This window comes from Bacillus rossius, chromosome 1, assembly GCF_032445375.1.
Source record: "Bacillus rossius redtenbacheri isolate Brsri chromosome 1, Brsri_v3, whole genome shotgun sequence".
NCBI lineage: Eukaryota > Metazoa > Arthropoda > Insecta > Phasmatodea > Bacillidae > Bacillus > Bacillus rossius.
In genome coordinates this window covers 163,961,752-163,979,635 of record NC_086330.1, presented here as the reverse complement: position 1 = coordinate 163,979,635, position 17,884 = coordinate 163,961,752, and positions in this window count along the sequence as shown.

The window sequence follows — 17,884 nt, the reverse complement described above, 5'->3', positions numbered from 1 at the left end:
AAGTTATTTAGTACTGTAGTACTCTAGAGAACTACTTAGATTTTTTTAATGCTGTTGTTACTGCAGTAATCAATGTATATTATTTTGTCTGCTTCATAGCTCACTTGGTCATGAGACGCCCACTGTACTAAAAGAAGCAGAATATGATTAATTACATTCCGATAATTATTTTTGTAAAGAGCTGTGTATGGTTGTTTGGTACAATAGGCCTACTAATAATTCATTCATCGCTGGTTACTGTTCCCCTGCAAACCGTAAGTTTTTTTTTTGTGGTTTTCCACCGCAATAATATTAAAATAATTTAATACGAGTTAAATTGCGTTCAAAACTCATGATTTCAAAAAGTTAGTCTTGACTTCGGTTGTGTCGGCCTTGTCATATATATATTCTTCGGCGTGGCCTAGACTTAATTGCCTTCAACATTTTGAAAAAAATAATTTTAACCATTGATGGATAAATAAAACACAGAGCAGCGAAATTGGAGAAGGAATCATTTTATATGTATCTACTGGTTTAACTGTTAGCTATAGTATTCGTTTAGTTTATTATTTAATAATTAACGATTACTCTTTTTTTCTTATCATTCTGTTTCTGATGGTAGTTGATATATACTTTTTGGTATGGTTGTTTTGTTAATAGATTCTATTTTTGGTGGTTGTATATTAAGATGATTATTTCCTTCTCCTTATTTAATTTTAATACCTTTTACAATGAAAATTATGGTTCTTATTGTTTGTTATTTTGGGGTTTGAAAGAGTTATTTTATTAATAAGTTTAATTTATTTGATTTATTATATAATTATTATATATATGGTTTTTGTTTATTTTTTGGTAGGGCAGGAGCCTAACGCAACATTTGCCTGCAGTAGTTTTGGAAAACCATGGGAAATGAAGATCAAGATGGTCGGACCGTAATCTTTCACTAGTTTGGAAGTGAAATAATGCTTTACGAAATGTATCTGTAGAAACTGTATTAATTTATTTTTATTTTTAACAGGTAATTGAATTTTTCGTTTATTGGCAGACAGTCCATCTAATAGCAAGGAAGAGTAGGAATAATTTTTGTAAATAACATTCAAACGAAATGTATTCCCAGGTTTAAGAGACGTCTAGTTAGTTTGGCACATGAACATGTTTGGTACGTACGTGAATAATCAGCATACCTCCTTCCTATCTCCTAGAATGATGCGTTTTTATGTAGAGTTTTACCCCAGGACACATTTGTGAGGATTACTGAACGTCTCCGATTCCCTCGGCGTGAATGGTTACAGGAGACGGCTTTTACACAAGCTTAAATAAATAAGGCATGTGTTAAGAGTCTTTCGTGGCAGATATGCTAACCAACCTCAGCTATAAATTTTTGCCCATTCAAGAATGGGCCAATGCTGCTGCCACTGACACATAATTGGCCGAACTCATTCCCCAATCTAGGCAATCCAAAGGGCTCTCATCACTAGGGACAGGAATTAAATGTGGTTTAATTACGCGATAGATCAACATTCAACCACTTCAACATTTTGGAAGTTTCTTTGACCGGCCTGAATTTTATATATGATGACTCTGGGCCAATGAGAAACGCTCAGAGATTCACAAGAAATACATTCGAGACATCTACATACGTGAACAGTCATTCAACAAAGAAGTTTCATTTTTTCGAGTATGCAGAGTGCTGTGGAGTCTGCCCTAGAGGTCAGTGAACATGTGAATTATTCCTTTACTAATTGCTACCAATCATATTTCGGCTAGAAAGCTGAGAATATCGTGTGGGGGTTGGCGGAATGGGTTGGCGATAATAACACGATTTCTCTTGAGAAATTACAATGATATTTAGTTGTGTGATTTTTTTCATTGACCATATGTACTAGTAGAAATTTTCTCTATGCATAGCTTTGCACTGTGGACTTTTATTTTGTCTAAAGGGGTTGGGAGTTTACAGTTTAAAAATCGAAAAGGAAGGAACAATATTTTCGCCTAAGCTGAAATAATGCAACTCTAAGAAATAACTACGGAGAGTAGCATAACACATAATCTGAGATAATATAAACTCAAGTTAACCAGGATCAGGTGGTGGAGAATCCAACCCAAGCCCTAATGACTAGCGTGTGTGGCTAGAGTGCATCACCCGAGTTCGCGATAATGCGGAGCCAGGAGTGCCGCGTGAATGTGGACCACACGTCGTTGCGAACGCTCACGAACTGACACTGCAGGTGCTCTTGCCGACTGTTGGGCGACGACAGCCGACAATGTCGCACTTACGGCTCACCGTAAGTCGTAAAACATTTAACAACACGAACCATTCTCACATCCCAGCTCCTCTGACTTACTGGTACCTTGTGGATTTTTTAAATTTGTTTTTAGATAGCTAACGAAATAATTTGTTTTCCAAAATAAACTTGAAATGCAAAAATTGTTGACATTTATCCAAAAAAATAGACATTTAAGATAATTTTTATGTGATAGCCTGATGTACCTAATAATCAAGTAAATTAATTATTTGAATCACCTTTACATATTAATATTTACCGCGCATAGGAACATGCGGCAAGTAAATTATAATATTAGTGTACCTTATATTAGGTTATCGTTTTAAAGTTCAGAACACTGAGGAGTTGTGTTAATTTTTAGGTTGGTGTAAACCACAAGTTTTTTTCAAAGTTACATATTAGGCGTGTAAATAACAAAACAAAACAATATCAGTAATAACTTATGGATTTAGAGTTGTGCAGAAATTAGATTTAGTAGAAAAACTACAAAAATTTAAACTATTTGGATTAAATAATATTCGGGCTAGTTTGTCTCTGTTATACAATTTATCTGATACATTTAAAAGTAAATTAAATAAATCAAAAGGTAATTCATATTTTGAGAAGATATTGAGTGTCCAAACAAAGCATCAAATAATATGCGAGTACATAAAATATTTTATACATACGATGGGTACACTTTAAAATAGAAATAATAACCATCAAGACGATAATTTACCATGTTATAAACGTATTCGAATGGAGATGTAGGTATACAAGTTAAATAGTCTTTATCTTCTAAGAAACTTCGAAGCACTTGTCGAAAACTCGATAGTTTGAGTATCTGCAGTATTATTTTGGGCATCGCTGTAGTCTCTAAGAAGAATTTTTTTAAAGACCGTCACAATTTTATTTTACTCTTGCTTGTTTTTTGAGAAGCAGTAGCGCATATCTACAGCCGAACGTCCTTTATTAGGTGGGACATAAACTATTTCCTTCCCATTCCCAAAGTTTAAAAAAGTAGGTATATAACTGCTCTGGCGGCGAAGGGAAGGGGGAATTCAATTAACTAGAAAATTATTAAACCCGGCAAGACGCGGCGGCGGGGCGCGCCAGGGAGGCTGGAGGGTGCGATGTTAAGTTATGGCCCGAAGGGCAAGTATCTTCCCCGGCGGCAAGATGGTGGTTCAGCCAGGCAGATAAGTTCCCTTAAGGAGGCAGACTGCGGGAGGCAAGGAGGGAGGCGGGAAGTCGAAGGAGCATGGAGAAGGGATGGGACATCTTCCTTCAACGGCCGAGCGGGTTTCTACTGCCGGTATAGCTTTCCGAGTCGACTTATTAGTTCTCAGCACGCATGGCATTTTAAACCCAAAAATAATAAAAACTAAGGCACACTACACATTTTTTTATTGTTCTTAAACATATCATGGAAGTTATTCACCTATATATTGCATGCCAATTAATCTCACAAAAAATGCTAATTTCCTATGAATTTTACTTTTTTTTTTTTTTTACTAAAACTATAGGCCTATATATTTAATAGAGATACCATGAACTCGTATGCAATATCTTTACCATTCGACTATTTCATGGCGAAGTACGATAAAACTAAAACAAAAATAACAACAAAAAACATGCACTACACTATAAAACATCCAAAATAAGAAGGAAAAAAATACCCCTTTCGGCACAGTCTACAGGCGTTGGTAGATTTCGAAGTACTTATTTATTCTGGAAATTCTTTGGCAACTTCTTTTATCTTCTGGAACATTTTTTAGAACTTAATGTACATAACATATTAATGTTCTCATTTAGTATTACAAAATTATCGATTAAATATTTGCTCATTTTCCATGCAACGAAAAAATTACGAATAATTTTAACACAATACATCCAGCATTGAATAGTTTAAAACGAATTAAGGTAATTATTTATTTTTTTGACCTTTAAACACTTTTTTCATCCCTCGCAGTAATGAAGCGGTTGTATAAAAATTTGCTTTACACCAAGGTTTAAGATAATATTAAGATGGTTTAAAATAAATTTTAACGAATTTGATACTAAGGTTTTGAATTTTTAAAAATATCTACCACAGTTTTTACGGTAACAATTCGTTTCATCAAAATTTGTTCCAGCGAAAGTTTTAGAAGAAGTTTAGGATTCATATAATAAATTATAACGGATTTGATAGTCTATACATAAAAAAAGTAAATGATTACTCTTACTTTCAAACCTTGTTATTTCCACCCTTTACAGTAATAGTTCGTTAGATAAAAATTTATTTTAACAGTAGTTTTAGACAATATTTAAAAGTTACACAAAAATTCGAATGGATTCTATAGTGTACATCAGTGTTTTTCAACTTTCTTGAATGCGTGACACCTTCAAAGTTTCTGGTGATCACCCCCCCCCCCCTCCCCTCAAAATCATAATAAAATTACGACAGTGATTTTAAAAAATATATATTTAATTTTCTTTCTGTTGAGTTCAAAATTTCGATTGAAAAACCAATTGTACTGCGCAAAGAAGTCGTGAGAGCCCTGCAAATAGTAACTTTGCGGCGCGGGAGGCGAGAGACAAGAGGTGAGAGGCGTGTGACGAGAGGCGAGTGGCGAGTGGCGAGAGGCGAGAGATGAGAGGCGTGTGGCAAGAGGCGAGAGGCGAGTGGCGAGAGGCGAGAGGTGAGAGGTGAGAGGCGTGTGGCGAGAGGCGAGTGGCGATTGGTGAGAGGCGAGAGGTGAGAGGCATGTGGCGAGAGGCGAGTGGCGAGAGGTGAGAGGCGTGTGGCGAGAGGCAAGACGTGAGAGGCGTGTGGCAAGAGGCGAGTGGCGAGTGGCGAGAGGCGAGAGGCGTGTGGCGAGAGGTGAGAGGCGTGTGGCAAGAGGCGAGTGGCGAGTGGCGAGAGGCGAGAGGCGAGAGGTGAGAGGCGTGTGGCGAAAGGCGAGTGACGACTGGCAAGAGGTGAGAGGCGTGTGGCGAGAGGCGAGAGGTGAGAGGAGTGTGGCAAGAGGCGAGTGGCGAGTGGCGAGTGGCGAGAGGCGAGAGGTGAGAGGCGTGGGGCGAGAGGCGAGTGGCGATTGGCGAGAGGCGAGAGGTGAGAGGCGTGTGGCGAGAGGCGAGTGGCGAGAGGCGAGTGGCGAGTGGCGAGTGGCGAGAGGTGAGAGGCGTGTGGCGAGAGGTGAGAGGCGTGTGGCAAGAGGCGAGTGGCGAGAGGCGAGAAGCGAGAGGTGAGAGGCGTGGGGCGAGAGGCGAGTGGCGATTGGCGAGAGGCGAGAGGTGAGAGGCGTGTGGTGAGAGGCGAGTGGCGAGAGGCGAGTGGCGAGTGGCGAGTGGCGAGAGGTGAGAGGCGTGTGGCGTGAGGCGAATGACGAGTGGCAAGAGGTGAGAGGCGTGTGGCGAGAGGCGAGAGGTGAGAGGCGTGTGGCAAGAGGCGAGTGGCGAGAGGCGAGAGGCGAGAGGTGAGAGGCGTGTGGCGAGAGGCGAGTGACGACTGGCAAGAGGTGAGAGGCGTGTGGCGAGAGGCGAGAGGTGAGAGGCGTGTGGCAAGAGGCGAGTGGTGAGTGGCGAGAGGCGAGAGGTGTGTGGCGAGAGGTGAGAGGCGAGTGGCGAGTGGCGAGAGGCGAGAGGCGTGTGACGAGAGGCGAGTGGCGAGTGGCGAGAGGCGAGAGATGAGAGGCGTGTGGCAAGAGGCGAGTGGCGAGTGGCGAGAGGCGAGAGGTGAGAGGTGAGAGGCGTGTGGCGAGAGGCGTGTGGCGATTGGTGAGAGGCGAGAGGTGAGAGGCATGTGGCGAGAGGCGAGTGGCGAGAGGTGAGAGGCGTGTGGCGAGAGGCGAGACGTGAGAGGCGTGTGGCAAGAGGCGAGTGGCGAGTGGCGAGAGGCGAGAGGCGAGAGGCGTGTGGCGAGAGGTGAGAGGCGTGTGGCAAGAGGCGAGTGGCGAGTGGCGAGAGGCGAGAGGCGAGAGGCGTGGGGCGAGAGGCGAGTGGCGATTGGCGAGAGGCGAGAGGTGAGAGGTGAGAGGCGTGTGGCGAGAGGCGAGACGTGAGAGGCGTGTGGCAAGAGGCGAGTGGCGAGTGGCGAGAGGCGAGAGGCGAGAGGCGTGTGGCGAGAGGTGAGAGGCGTGTGGCAAGAGGCGAGTGGCGAGTGGCGAGAGGCGAGAGGCGAGAGGTGAGAGGCGTGGGGCGAGAGGCGAGTGGCGATTGGCGAGAGGCGAGAGGTGAGAGGCGTGTGGCGAGAGGCGATTGGCGAGAGGCGAGTGGCGAGTGGCGAGTGGCGAGTGGCGAGAGATGAGAGGCGTGTGGTGAGAGGCGAGAGGTGAGAGGCGTGTGGCGAGAGGTGAGAGGCGTGTGGCAAGAGGCGAGTGGCGAGAGGCGAGAGGCGAGAGGTGAGAGGCGTGGGGCGAGAGGCGAGTGGCGATTGGCGAGAGGCGAGAGGTGAGAGGCGTGTGGTGAGAGGCGTGTGGCAAGAGGCGAGTGGCGAGAGGCGAGAGGCGAGAGGTGAGAGGCGTGGGGCGAGAGGCGAGAGGTGAGAGGCGTGTGGTGAGAGGCAAGTGGCGAGAGGCGAGTGGCGAGTGGCGAGTGGCGAGAGGTGAGAGGCGTGTGGCGTGAGGCGAATGACGAGTGGCAAGAGGTGAGAGGCGTGTGGCGAGAGGCGAGAGGTGAGAGGCGTGTGGCAAGAGGCGAGTGGCGAGTGGCGAGAGGCGAGAGGTGAGAGGCGTGGGGCGAGAGGCGAGTGGCGTTGGCGAGAGGCGAGAGGTGAGAGGCGTGTGGCGAGAGGCGAGTGGCGAGAGGCGAGTGGCGAGTGGCGAGTGGCGAGAGATGAGAGGCGTGTGGTGAGAGGCGAGAGGTGAGAGGCGTGTGGCGAGAGGTGAGAGGCGTGTGGCAAGAGGCGAGTGGCGAGAGGCGAGAGGCGAGAGGTGAGAGGCGTGGGGCGAGAGACGAGTGGCGATTGGCGAGAGGCGAGAGGTGAGAGGCGAGTGGCGAGAGGCGAGTGGCGAGTGGCGAGTGGCGAGAGGTGAGAGGCGTGTGGCGAGAGGCGAGTGGCGAGTGGCGAGTGGCAAGAGGTGAGAGGCGTGTGGCGAGAGGCGAGAGGTGAGAGGCGTGTTGCGAGAGGCGAGAGGTGAGAGGCGTGTTGCGAGAGGCGAGAGGTGAGAGGCGTGTGGCGAGAGGCGAGTGGCGAGAGGTGAGAGGCGTGTGGCGAGAGGCGAGTGACGAGTGGCAAGAGGTGAGAGGCGTGTGGCGAGAGGTGAGAGGCGTGTGGCGAGAGGTGAGAGGCGTGTGGCAAGAGGCGAGTGGCGAGTGGCGAGAGGCGAGAGGCGAGAGGTGAGAGGCGTGTGGCGAGAGGCGAGTGGCGATTGGCGAGAGGCGAGAGGTGAGAGGCGTGTGGCGAGAGGCGAGTGGCGAGTGGCGAGAGGTGAGAGGTGAAGGCGTGTGGCGAGAGACGAGTGGCGAGTGGCGAGTGGCGAGAGGTGAAGGCGTGTGGCGAGTGGCGAGAGGTGAGAGGCGTGTGGCGAGAGGCGAGAGGTGAGAGGCGTGTGGCGAGAGGCGAGTGGCGAGAGGCGAGTGGCGAGTGGCGAGTGGCGAGAGGTGAGAGGCGTGTGGCGATAGGCAAGTGACGAGTGGCAAGAGGTGAGAGGCGTGTGGCGAGAGGTGAGAGGCGTGTGGCAAGAGGCGAGTGGATAGTGGCGAGAGGCGAGAGGTGAGAGGCGTGTGGCGAGAGGCGAGTGGCGAGTGGCGAGAGGTGAGAGGCGTGTGGCTAGAGGCGACTGGCGAGTGGCGATTGGCAAGGGGCGAGTGGCGAGTGATTAGAGGCGGCCCGCGCCGCCCGTTTTTTTTTTGTTTCTGTCGGTTTTCCGAGTGCGCCAACAAGTACGGACGTGAAATATTATTTTTATTTGGTGATTAAAAACAATATTTTTTATGGCGTGGTTTTTTTTTTATACTTTTTGTCTTTTTTTAAGGCCTCAATTTTAAATACCAACTGTGTTTATTTTCCAAACACATATGGTCATTTAATTGTATTGTTCTGGTTTATTCGGTCCAAGGCATTGCGTCTCACGAATTTTTTTTCTGTAAAATATTAATCAATTATCATAGTTACATTTACACTATTCGTTGAAATAACTATTAAGAATATTTTAGAGTCAAACATTTTGAATAATAAACTATTTTCATTAATATTTTTTTTATAAAAAACCTTTAAAGTTCCCTGCATTCATAATGAAACTAATCTAAAAATACATAAAATATTGTCAGTTGTAATTTATTGTACGCTCGTAAATTAGTATGGTAAATATCGGAACGATAACTAGCCGTGTGGTATTTATTTTTGTCCACGAAGTTTTGCACGATGATAAGAAAAACAATTTGGGGTCCTCGGCTACTATGATCTTGAACGCTGGTGTGCCGAAGATTCGTGAGTTCGATTCCACGCAAGTTCGATTATTACCCAAATTCACGTGCACCGTGTTTAACGCCCGAGTGGTTTGGAGACAAATATAATCTTAGATAACTTAAAAAAACTTGAACTGCACCTACGGTAAACCACAGCCCGTTTACGAAGTGACTCCGTAAACTACTTAATGCTCACTAGTTCGAAATACTTTGCAAATGAATTCGACGTATTGACTTGCGTAATTTATTGCAAGTGAACATGAACTAAAACACTTTTGAGCTTCATTCATATGCTAAATATGAATGTGTAATTAAAAACATTAAAATATTAGTAACTGAAAATTTTGCCAATAGCAGGTTACTGGCTGGTAAATCATTAGACTCTACTTTAAACATTGTATTTAAATGTGGAACTCACTGGACGATTAGTGGATTTCACTGATGATACACTGTCATTAAGTTACATAAACTAACTGTGGGAATCCACAGACTCATGTGGAGCAGTTTCAACTATCCTTCTCAAATTTTACTTATTCATGGAAGTTTCAACTTATTCAAATTTAGAGTTTGATTTTGATCAAATTTCTTAAAAAAAAAAATTGTGTCGAATAAGTTATGTAGCTATGAGTTGCACATGTGAACAACTTCAGAACACCGCCGTTATGTACCATGACTTCACCAGCGTTGTAACACATTTCGAGTCGATTTTGTATGCAAACATCCTGTTATCCGCACAAGAGACCTACAGAAGCTTGTGCATATTCACAGCATGAGTTTAAATATAACCAACTACGTAATTTTTGTGAATGGTGTATCGGTGTACAAAACACAATTATGTGTCCGTAAACAATGTTTGTTGGACGCAACTGAAACATTTTCAAAGCAAAATTAATGTTTAAAGTACCCTAAGCGTGACTGTAAGATTAAATTGTTCGGAAACACGATATGATCACATTCTTTTATTTATCGGCCTGTTCGCTTGGTGAGTTTCCCACAATGACGTTCAACTTACGCGATTTTTCTTACATATATATATGTATACATTTTACATGGCTTGGTTTTAAATTTAGCTTATGCTATGTTAAATTCTTATCATGACAGAATTTAGTAACAATCCTTACTAATATTATAAATGCGAAAGAAACTCTGTCTGTCTGTCTGTTTGTCTGTTTGTTTGTTACCTTTTCCCGGCTGAACGGCTGAACGGATCGTAATGAAATTTGGCAAGGAGATAGATTATATCCTGGGGATGGACATAGGCATTCTTTTGTCTAAAAAAATAAATTTTAAACGGGTTAAAAAAATATATCTTAATTTTATGTAATGTGTGTCATAGATATACAAACTGTTAGTGTCATTCCTCTATGTCTGCCGAGCAATAGCTTTCAAGCCATTACGTTACATTTTGCTATTGTAAGGAACTAAGTAGAGAGTAAGAAAAAAAAATAAAGATCTTGGCAGTTTGTAGTGTCGCCATATTTGTTTCAATTTTCAATAACGTTTTTGTATATTACAATTTAAATTGCCGAAAAAATTCATGTTTCATAGACACATAAATAGCGAGTGTGTGTCATTTCTCTATGTCCACGAGGTCTCGCCGCGTCAATTTTCTCCTTGGGGCGAACCCGTCCGCTTAGTTAAATAAACAGCTTTTATCGTTGAATGATTTCATGATTTATTTCATGAAAATCTGCTCTCATAAAAAAGTTAGTTTTATAGACATTCAATAGGTCTCTCTCTCTCTCTCTCTCTCTCTCTCTCTCTCTGAAGATCAATCTATGAATCGTTACAAATTTATTTCCTTTATTTTTTTAGTTTAATTTGATACAATATGATTTCACTAAAAATCAATTTCTACCCCTTCCTATTTTCATTTCCACATTACGAAGTTTCACTTCTTCCATGCAATTAAAAACTATTTTTTAATGATGCCAAAGAAGTATAACTTCTCATGCGCGTACCTAAGTACACGCACCCATTTTTTAAATTTAATTTCTTCTATATATATTTTTTCTCCCTACCTAGGGCACTCATAATTCTTTTAAATTTCACGTGTATGTTTTCAATGTCATTCGAGTTGTACAATTTTTTTTTGTCAAATTGGTCATTATTTAAACTTTGTTTCATTTTGGAAACATACGTATTTTAGGTATTATGACAAATAAAAAAAATAGTTTCACTAACATTCTTAGGTTTTTATTGTGTGGATCGTTTCAAGTTTAATATTATGTAGGTGCTTAAATTCTTAAACTTATAAATTTCTTCAAAATTTCTTCATAGGTTGGTAGGGCCTACTAATATTTTCTATTTGACAATATTGTTATTTTTTTTACATTACCTACTTATTTGCAAGGAGTTTTTTTAGTGTTTATAATTTATCTGCTGAGCGTCTAAAGTCTTAGGGCTGTTGAGACCGAAGATCAGAAATATTTATCAATTATGTAATATATTGTTGAAAAATTTGAATTTTACTATTTCAGGAAAGTTAATTTTTTTTATTAATTAGAATAGTTACGTGTAATTGCCATCTTCCTTTATTTCATATTAAACATTATGTTTGGTTGAGTGTGAGATAATTTTATTTATGTATGTTTTAATTTAATTTAATTTCTTATATATATATATTCTTACCTACCTACTTCTATTAAATTTCAGGCGGATGTTAACATTGTCATTCCAGTTGTATAAATGTTTTTGTCAAATTAGTTGTTATTTATACTTTTTGTTTCATTTTGGACTATGTTTTTTTTTTTATTTATTTTTTTTTTTTTACTTAATTCAAAGATTTGTGGTGTGTACAGGGAGTGATATCTCTATTAATTTCTATACTCCTTTGGATAAGCGGAATATTGCCACCACAGTTTTACATATAAACAAATCCTACAAATGTTTTAAACATTATGACAAATAAAAAATAGTTTCACAAACATCCTTGGTTTTTTTTTGTGTGTATGGTTTGATGTTTAATACTATGTATGTACGTAAATTCTTAAACATAGAGTTATTTATTAATTTATTTAGATAATTATTCATAGGTAGGTAAAAAGCTTTCTATTTGTCAATATTGTTATTATGGTAGATAGGAGTACAGTAAATGCCTACATTCTTATATTCCTTTATATCTCTTTCGATTTGGAGTGTTTCCAAGCCATTCGGGGTCCTCAACGTCACCCCCCCCCCCCCAGGTGGTTAAAGCCCCAAAATTTAAAATTTTAAAAAATTTGAAAAATCTATCTCTTTCGATTTTAAGTGTTTTCGAGCCATTCAGGGTCCTCGAACCCCCCCCCCCCCGCCCCCTCTGAAAACAAAGCCCCAAAATTTCGACAATTTCAGGAATTTCAAATATCTATTCTTTCGAGATGGAGTGTTCCAAACCATTCGAGGTCCTGAACATCCACTCTCCGCAAAAGTGAAAGCCCCAAAATTTCGAAACATAAGAATATATATAAATTGGATGTTGGCATGTATGTAGTCGATAAATTCTTACACCGTTTGACCGATAGCCATGCAAGTTGGCACATCGAAGTGTGTTTATCATGGAGAAGGTTTTTATGCTAACCATTTTTTTGTAACTCGCCGTTAGATGGCACTGTAGCGCATCAACTTCTAAACCTTTCAACAGATCGCAATGGGTAAACAGAAAACCATAGGTCACAGATACACAAACAGTAATTATGTGTAATTTCTTAATGTCCACCACACTGGACATATCGCTATCCATTTTGCTGTAACTCGCGGACAATATATCACCCGGTGTTCAGCCCGGGAAAAGCCGGGTACTGCAGCTAGTGTAGGTATATGTAGCTACGCGAAGAACGGAGTAAAATAATTAAATTAATTAAATATTAGTGAACACAAATATGAAAAGTCAAATGATAGGTAAAAATGATAATGCATATTCATTAAAAAGAATTAAAATACAAAAAAATAAATGCTTGGGCGAAGATCCAGGGGTGGTCGAGGGAGGCAGGGGCCTGAGCCCCCTATAATTAAGAAGCCCCTCATTTAGGGGGGTGGGGGGGGGGGGGCCGCCAGTACTTGTAAAAACGTGACTGTGAGAACATGTTTAATGTCAAAACTATGTGTTTTGGAAAACTTTCTGTATATTTTAAAGTTGTCTGCTTACTGCATGCATGTTGGTAAACATATGGACAGTGTACAACATACGAGTTCCGTATCCAGAGATGACGTGTTGGTTAACCCCGCGTGCAAATATCTCGGGCCAAGTATGGTTCACCCCCCTCCCCCCCAACACCGACAAATCCGCGGGCCCCTTTGCAAATCCTAATCCCGCTTTAATGGCTTAAGGGTCGGCCACTTATTTTACCTTCGACCATACTCGGACTTAATAATAAAATCGGCTTGCTACGTATGCCGATGAGAAATTATTGAAATGACACTCTTGAGTGTTTTGACCGGGAGCAAGGAAGTGGGTTCTCTCTTCCATTACTTTATTAGTTGATGAAATAGGTGGCTGTTACTTCCACTACGCAGATTTTGAATCATTCGTGGGTTAATCGTACCCACGAGCTAACATGACGTCACAGAGTGGAAAAAGAGGGAGGTAAAGGGTTGATGGAAAGGAGATTGTAAATGTACGGGGGAAAAGGGAAGCGAAGAGAGTCAGAGGTAAGCCGAGAGTGAGTGTTTACACACCCTCTGACGGGAAATGAATAATTATCCCGCCAGAACATCCCGTGTAAACAACTACCCCTTCCCCCCCCCCTCTCCACACCCACCCACCAACGTCGCAACTACTTTTAATTGCATGTAAACAACGCAGGCGTGCGCTGAACCGAGAGAGCCCTGTTAATTACAATAATGAGCGATAATGCCGCGTGCATTGTTTGTGGGTTGTCCGAGACGATTGCTGGTTTGTATTTACTTAAATGAGCAGCGATTGGTAAACAAAAGAGTGATTTTTAAATGTCTACTTGGCTGTTGTGCGCGACACGAGTGAAGAGAACATATATATGTACAATTTTTTCTTTCTAATTACAAGCTTGTATACAACCAAATGCAAGAAATGTAAACTGAGAAAATTGTGGCAGTGTTACTGTAGCCTTCTGCAGTTATTTTACAAAAGCAGCATCAAAATTATTATTATTATATATCTATATTTGGATGCAGTAGCGGATCCAGAGGGGGGGGGGGGGGGGGGGCTAAGGGGCTCAAGCCCCCACCAAAAGCATCTGGGTCCACTATTGTTTTAGTGTTTGCCTTGATAAATCCTAGCCTCAGCTGGGTCAAGCCCCTCCCAAACCAAAATCCTGGATCCGCCACTGTTTGGATGGATGTACAATGCACCGTTATGTAACAATTAGAGCTATCATAGATTGAAAATAATTATATATATGTAATTAGTGTGTTCTCCTTGCTAATAATAGCATGGTGAATTTTTCTTTAAATATTACATTATTTAATAAAAATGTTACCATCGATCGTGAAATAGTTATTGACTGTAAAAGAATAAATAAATTGGATTATCTCTGTGGTATATAGTAGTATTGGTAGAAGTGGATGTTGGTAGAAATGGGAACTTACCTTAGATTGGCTGCACTTGTGTTTTATTGTTATATCACTAACGCCCGACATCGTAGCGATAGTAAATATAGGCCTATACAAGATTTTAAGACTGAACATAAGCTCTTGAACACAAAATGTTTCATCAAAATCGCTCCAGTAGGTTTTGCGCGATACTTAGGCAAACAGAGAAACTGACAATAAGTTAATAATATTATATAAATTCAATAATAACTATTTAACAAAAACTATTTTTAACTCAATAATTTAAAATATATCTTTATAATGTTACCAAATTTTTCTGGATTAACAGTGTGATTTTTGCCAAATAGGAATAAATAAATTTGAGTTATTATTGATTAATATATATGATGATATAAGAAAATGAAATAACTAACTTGTGCGAGAGGGAGCCTTGAGGTGATATGGCTTGTTTATGAAGTGTGTACCAAGCCATTTGGGTACTAACTCGTACACAAGCCGTAAGCCTTACAAGGGGTTCGACTTGAACCAAAGTCCATTTTTTCTCCATACCGCATAAAAAGCCTTGCCTTTATGTTGACAACAACCAATAAGACCATCATTTATAAATATATACATATATATTTTAATTTTATACTTTACATTTATTTTATGCAAAATTCGTTGACGCTGAAAACAATCTTATTCCATTTATTCAATCATCTGACACCTGTGAAGTTGTACAAAAATCTCTTTTCGTTTATAACACTGGAAAGTTTCTTAATATTTTGTATACATCCTTACTAATATTATAAATGCGAATGTGAGTTTGTTTGTTACGCTTTCACGCGGAAACTACTCAAACGATCATCATGTAATTTTCTGCGCTCATTTTCAAGGTATAGTAAAAGACACATGACATTTTTTATAAAAAAAAACCACACTTTTTTCCGAAGGGCAAAAAAATATTGATATTGTTATGTATGATCGTCCGACTGAGAGTTTGAGTGGTTTGAATGAATTTTAACGGCCTCTGGCGTTTCAATAAGTAAATTAAATAATTAGCCAATCTAATACTGTAATACGAGCGGTCAATTCACAATCCAATTTAGTACAGCATTAGCTACCCCATTAATTTTTATTTTTCTGTCATTGCCAAACAATACTTAAACTTTTTTACTTATTGATGTTAGGTGTCTGTTTATTTTCTTCGGTGATGGTTGTTTGGATGTTGATGCTGAAGGTTATATTTTACTTTCAAGAGAATTTGTAATTTAGTAGAAGATGATGTGGATCTTATTTCTCAAGTTTTCCCGGACTTGCAACAAAATTTGAGTAGTGATCAGTGGTTGTGCGGAAGAGCAATATTGGTGCCAAAAATGATATCTTTAATAAAATCAACACTTATATTTTAAAAGAGGTGCAAGGGGAAATTAAGGAGTATTGGTCAATAGATACAATCGTGGATACAGAACAAAACACTTCATATCCTGCTGAGTTTTTAAAAACACTTGAAATTTCGGGTGTACCTCACATAAACTTCAAATGAAACTAAATGTACAAGTTATGCTTATGCGAAATCTAAATGCTCCTTGACTATTTAATGGAACAAGGCTTCGCATTACACAATTGGGGCAGAATATACTTAGTGCCACTATTTTAACAGGTGTCGGTAAATGGGAAAGTGTTATACCTCGAATTCCAATTATCCCCACTGATCTACCATTCTCATTCAAAAGAGTTAATTTTCCCGTCAGGCTTAGTTTTGCTGTTACCAGCAACAAAGTGCAAGGGCAAGCATTACAGGTAGTAGGGGTGCATTTGGAAAAGCAATGCTTTTCGCATGGACTGTTTGCGTGTGTCCAATGCCCGAAATCTACACATATTTGCACCGGACAGAAAAACATATAACATAGTATACAGAAACATCCTAGAATAATAATCTGATTCAAGCTATTTTAAAGAAAAATTGATTTATTATACGTTAATACTTTAAAATTTTTAAAATGTTAGTTTTTAAATTTTTTATTTATTTTTTGTAATATTGAAACATATTTCAATGAATCATGTTTTCAGTTTTTTAAGCTAACTTGTATTTTAGAATTTTTAAATACTGAGGATCCTATCACGCAATAAAATACCTTAACTATATTATTTTATTTTCTTTGCAATGATATTTGATACTTATTTAAGGATATCAACGCGAGCGAAGCCGCGTGTAGAACGATTCTGCTTGGATAATTCCGGTTTTGATCAACTTCATGGGAATTTTTTATTAAATTGAAAAGTGACATTTCTGGGCGTTGTGAATGTGATCCTTGTTGCCATCGTTCCATTCATTTTGCATAAGGCAAGGGCAAACCATATTGGAATCACCTTCCTTGGTCTGCTTGAGGGTCGTTGCTATTCTGCGTCGTTGTCAGGCACGAAACAGCATTTCAACTGTCTCAAGCTTTTTCGTTGTCATTTTAGAAAAAAAATAAAACCTACGATAGGTTATTTTAACGCAACCCCCCCCCCCCCTCTAGCGCAGTAAATGACACATTCTTTTGACCCCCAATCACGTAAAAAAAAAAGGAACCATAAAGTTGATGAAATTAAAACGTTTAACTCGAAATTTTATTACAAACTAACAAAAAAAAAATTAAACGCTTCGTTTGCACATTTTCGCTTCAACGTGAAAATAAGCAAGCTGTATGAAAACAAAAACTAATTTCAATTTAATGCAAACTCTTTGCAGTAACCATTTTTCTTTATGTACGCACATCATTAATTTTTTAATTTATTGCGATCATGAATTTTTTTTCAATCGCTTCTGTCAAGTTGCCACAATTATTACATGGGGATAGCAAAAAAGAAATACTGTGGACAATGAACAATAAAAGCCACGAAAATAAATAATTAGCCTAAATTACTTTCATGTGAATGCACTTATGAATGTTTTCGTAAATTATATTAACACTTTAAAATGTACGTTTGTAAAACGTAATCACACGTTCAAAAATAGATTTTTAAGAGCATATCTTGTTTCCTAAATTTGTATTTTTTGTATTTTTCTTACTTTGAAATATAACTTTCAAATATTGGCACACTAAGGCTATATTCACCGTGTCACCACGATGAGTATATCACTGACTATTTAAATGAGCGTCTCTACTTGACGTAAAGCCAGAAAGCTAACTTTTGCAAGAGTGCAAAGCCACAAAACTATACATTTCATCTATACTGTAAGCTGTTGACCATTAAACAAAAATTAAAGACAGACGGCTATAATCGTTCTTTAATTCAAAAACAAATATGTTGGTCTCTCAAAATACTTCGTTAGTATATACCCCACGAAATATTTTTTGAGAAAATAAAATACTTTCCTTAAATGATTTTTCCAATGGTGAAGATTGATTTAAAAAAAAGCATGCGTAGAGTCCACGTGCGACAGAAATGGAAGTTCTTGCGTATTACGTACCTATAAGTGGAGATAAATAACTAATATTTTTAATAGAACCAGATATAATAAACTAGAATAGTAAGGATGCATGTATGATCTCAAATTAAATAACTTTTTTCCACACGAATAAATAAATTGTTGATTCTTTAAAAAAAAATACTAACATTTTTTTCCTTGTACATTTCAAACATACTTAGACTTTAAATAATTTTTAAACTTGAAGCTGGCCGATAATTAGGTAGTTTAAGCAGCTTTAACTAATTGTACAAATGGACGTGTGTAGTCTGAGGTTGATATCTGGCATGTGAAAGTGACAACATGG